The sequence below is a fragment of the Palaemon carinicauda genome, chromosome 39 (genome assembly GCF_036898095.1).
Source record: "Palaemon carinicauda isolate YSFRI2023 chromosome 39, ASM3689809v2, whole genome shotgun sequence".
In the NCBI taxonomy this organism is placed as follows: Eukaryota; Metazoa; Arthropoda; class Malacostraca; order Decapoda; family Palaemonidae; genus Palaemon; species Palaemon carinicauda.
The window spans coordinates 13657604-13662603 of record NC_090763.1 but is presented as its reverse complement, the minus strand read 5'-3'; the positions used below and the strand labels follow the sequence as shown (position 1 = coordinate 13662603).

The window sequence follows — 5000 nt, the reverse complement described above, 5'->3', positions numbered from 1 at the left end:
TTCATACTTTAAAAACTTAGAAAGTACTAAACAACGCCTTTTTTTCAACTTGAGCTATGACATTGATTACTTCCGGATTAGGTGGTAACTGTGAGACGGCGTAAATGCAACTAACTTTATTCTAACAGACAGCGAGCTTTTATAACAACAGTTTCAGTGAAAAAGGGTCATACAAATTCAAATAGATCGATACAAGCAGATACAGGCATAAACAGGTTATCAGTTATCGTGCTAATCCTCCTCCAAGAAATAAGGCAACAAAACTCTTTCGTCTGAATTACTTTTCAAGATGAAATCTTAGCAAGGGTGTCTCTCTCTCTCTCTCTCTCTCTCTCTCTCTCTCTCTCTCTCTCTCTCTCTCTCTCTAAAAAAAATGGCTTATTTTCTCACGGGAAAAGGATTTTTTGAAACTTTTCCTTAAGCCTTTCCTATAAAAATGAAAGTCTCACTTATTATTATAGAATCTTCCCCGTGCTTGAATGAAGTTTCAAATAACTACTCAAATACCTTCTATCATTATCATTATAACTTGCCAAGCAACAACCCTAGTTGGAAGAGAAGGATGCTATAAGCCCAGGGGCCCAACAGGGAAAATAGCCCAGTGAGGAAAAGGAACAAGGAAAAATAAAATATTTTAAGAACAGCAATAAGACCTAAACAAATATTTCCTATATAAACTAGAAAAACCCATAAAAAAAACAAGAGGAAGAAAAATTACATAGAATAGTGTGCCCGACTGTACCCTCAAGCAAGAGAACTCTAACCCGAGACCAAGCTATAGAGGCAAGGGCACTACCCAAGACTAAAGAACAATGGTTTGATTTTAGAGTGTCCTTCTCCTATAAGAACTGCAAAAACAGGTCCCAGAATTGAATTATAGTCCTATTCTTAATTTTAGCTTTTATATTTTGCGAAGTTATCCTATCATTATACTTGAAAATACGAAACTAAATTCCAGTCCAAGACCAGGCGTCTCTATCTTCACTTCTACAAAGACTAGTACTTACGAATTTGCCGTACAATAAACGGTAAAAATTCTGGAATAAATGTTGCCAGACATTTACCGTTTTAAAAACGGATATATTGATGTTAAGGAGTGATATTACTGTCACCAACCCTTGAAAAGGAATAACAAAGTATGGTAAAATTACGGTCGCCTGTACTTTACTGAAATACGACTGAGAACAGTATATTTCTACGGAGAATTTCCTATCAAAATTACGTTTTTTTTAACAATGTACAATATGTAATTCCCTTTTATCAAGATTTATTAAATTAAAAGTAGCGAAGGATGATGGGATGGAAACACTTATCTATGCCCAATAGGTAGGAAACGTTAGATGGAAGAACAGATATTAAAGGTTTAAAGGTCTTAAAGGGTCAGTGAAATTGCCCTAGCAACCAAGGCAAAGCCTTAGAGACGGACCATATACTCAATGATAAGCGCCAATGGCTGCTGATGACTCAGCAGATAGACCTATAAACTCTCCTAAACCTCCTATTCTTAGCTCACAAGCATAGTTAGGTTGCAGACACTAAAGAAACTAAAGAGTCTGAGCGGGACTCGAACCCTCGTCTGGCAAACACCAGGCAGAGACGTTACCAATCAGGCCACAACCGTTAACGAAATTAAGAGATTCCCCAAGTTTGGCAGTAAATAAGGTTCCCTTTTTTGGAAGTCACAGGGCAATGCGAGTCTTCAGTTAACACAAGATCTACACAAGGTCTAACACAAACCTTCACTAGTATGAAAGAGTTTGCTACACTAGTATGAAAGATCAAACACACAGCTTCTTTAGTATGAAAGATCTTATACAAAGCTTCACTAGTATGAAAGATCAAACACAAAGCTTCTTTAGTATGAAAGATCTTATACAAAGATTCACTAGTATGAAAGATCAAACACAAAGCTTCTTTAGTATGACAAAAAGGACACACAGCGTTAATGGTTAAACACCACCCCCCCCCCCCCCCCAGCCCCCGGCAAGGAGATAATGATTGTAATCCATCTTTGTGTCAGGACGAAAATGGGAGACAATAATCCTTTCTCTACTCGACTTTAAATATACAGAGATGAGAGACAACATTCCTTTGTTGTTCCTAAGTGGTTACAGCCACAATGTAACCCTTAGTCATTAGCATTACAAAAAACATCCATTGCATCTTTTCTTCAACAGTAACAATGATGTACGAAATAGAATTTTACCTCCCATAATGGCAAAACAAAAACAGCCTTCATTGTTATGAGGCCTAACAGTGAAAACAATATTAATCCTTCTCTTGTAACAATATACGGGAGAAGAATTAGGCCTCCATCGCCCAATTGCTGAACAAAACTGATTTTTTAAACCGTTGACAGGTCTATTATGCAAATCTGAGAGTTAACAGTGTATGAATTGGAATGCAATGTGTAATTTTATGTATTTTCATAGGTACCCTGATGCTTCCTCCACTCGTCTTGGTGACCACGGAGGTAGCAATAGTAGGGGATTCAACGTATGAAACTTCATCTGTTCTGAATAACAGGAGAGGGTGGGCTGTGGCACCCAAGCAGTACTACCCAAACTTGGCTGAACCCTTCGTCAGGCTGGGATGGGTGAGAAAAGAAAGGTCCCCTTTTGTTCCTTTGTTTCATGTCGGCTAACCCCCAAAATTGGGGCAAGTGTCTTGGTAAACAGATAGAATAGATAGACCCTGAAATCATTATATTAATATTTTTTTTATTGAGATTGATTGGAATCACACACATTTTTCTATTGCCAAGCAGTTTATGCTACATTTTTCTATTGCCAAGCAGTTATGCTACAGTTTAACCACACTCTTATCGGTGCTTTTAACCATACTCTCTTATCGGTGCTTTTAACCATACTCTCTTATCCGTGTTTTTAACCATACTCTCCTATCCGTGCGTTTAACCATACTCTCTTATCCGTGCGTTTAACCATACTCTCTTATCCGTGCGTTTAACCATACTCTCTTGTCCATGCTTTTAACCATACTCTCTTACCGGTGCTTTTAACCATACTCTCTTATCGGTGCTTTTAACCATACTCTCTTATCCGTGCTTTTAACCATACTCTCCTATCCGTGCGTTTAACCATACTCTCTTATCCGTGCGTTTAACCATACTCTCTTGTCCATGCTTTTAACCATACTCTCTTACCGGTGCTTTTAACCATACTCTCTTATCCGTGCTTTTAACCATACTCTCTTATTCGTGCGTTTAACCATACTCTCTTGTCCATGCTTTTAACCATACTCTCTTACCGGTGCTTTTAACCATACTCTCTTATCCGTGCGTTTAACCATACTCTCTTATCCGCGCGTTTAACCATACTCTCTTGTCCATGCTTTTAACCATACTCTCTTACCGGTGCTTTTAACCACTCTCTCTTATCCGTGCGTTTAACCATACTCTCTTGTCCATGCTTTTAACCATACTCTCTTACCGGTGCTTTTAACCATACTCTCTTATCCGTGCTTTTAACCATACTCTCTTGTCCGAGCGTATAACCATACTCTCTTGTCCATGCTTTTAACCATACTCTCTTACCGGTGCTTTTAACCATACTCTCTTAACCGTGCTTTTAACCATACTCTCTTATCCGAGCGTTTAACCATACTCTCTTGTCCGTGCTTTTAACCATACTCTCTTACCGGTGCTTTTAACCATACTCTCTTATCCGTGCGTTTAACCATACTCTCTTGTCCATGCTTTTAACCATACTCTCTTACCGGTGCTTTTAACCATACTCTCTTATCCGTGCTTTTAACCATACTCTCTTATCCGAGCGTTTAACCATACTCTCTTATCCGTGCTTTTAACCATACTCTCTTATCCGAGCGTTTAACCATACTCTCTTGTCCATGCTTTTAACCATACTCTCTTACCGGTGCTTTTAACCATACTCTCTTATCCGTGCGTTTAACCATACTCTCTTGTCCATGCTTTTAACCATACTCTCTTACCGGTGCTTTTAACCATACTCTCTTATCCGTGCGTTTAACCATACTCTCTTATCCGCGCGTTTAACCATACTCTCTTGTCCATGCTTTTAACCATACTCTCTTACCGGTGCTTTTAACCATACTCTCTTATCCGTGCGTTTAACCATACTCTCTTGTCCATGCTTTTAACCATACTCTCTTACCGGTGCTTTTAACCATACTCTCTTATCCGTGCTTTTAACCATACTCTCCTATCCGTGCGTTTAACCATACTCTCTTATCCGTGCGTTTAACCATACTCTCTTGTCCATGCTTTTAACCATACTCTCTTACCAGTGCTTTTAACCATACTCTCTTATCGGTGCTTTTAACCATACTCTCTTATCTGAGCGTTTAACCATACTCTCTTGTCAATGCTTTTAACCATACTCTCTTGTCCGTGCTTTTAACCATACTCTCTTATCGGTGCTTTTATCCATACTCTCTTATTGGTGCTTTTAACCATACTCTCTTATCCGTGCGTTTAACCATACTCTCTTATCCGTGCGTTTAACCATATTCTCTTCTCCGTGCGTTTAACCATACTCTCTTATCCGTGCGTTTAACCATACTCTCTTATCCGTGCTTTTAACCATATTCTCTTATCGGTGCTTTTAACCATACTCTCTTATCTGTACTTTTAACCATACTCTCTTACAGGTGCTTTTAACCACTCTCTCTTATCTGTGCTTTTAACCATACTCTCTTATCGGTGCTTTTAACCATACACTCTTATCCGGGCGTTTAACCATACTCTCTTATCCGTGCGTTTAACCATATTCTCTTATCCGTGCGTTTAACCATACTCTCTTGTCCGTGCTTTTAACCATATTCTCTTATCGGTGGTTTTAACCATATTCTCTTATCGGTGCTTTTAACCATACTCTATTATCGGTGCTTTTAACCATACTCTCTTATCAGTACTTTTAACCATACTCTCTTACCGGTGCTTTTAACCACTCTCTCTTATCTGTGCTTTTAACCATATCTTATACGTGCTTTTAGCAATACTC

The 5000-nt window shown here is 38.7% G+C and overlaps 1 protein-coding gene across 1 annotated transcript in view; it reads right to left on the bottom strand.

Annotated features, from left to right (window-relative positions):
• LOC137631261 (uncharacterized) overlaps positions 1-5000 on the bottom strand; it is a 775190-nt gene that overhangs the window by 398443 nt on the left and 371747 nt on the right. The gene's annotated exons all lie outside the window — the stretch shown is intronic.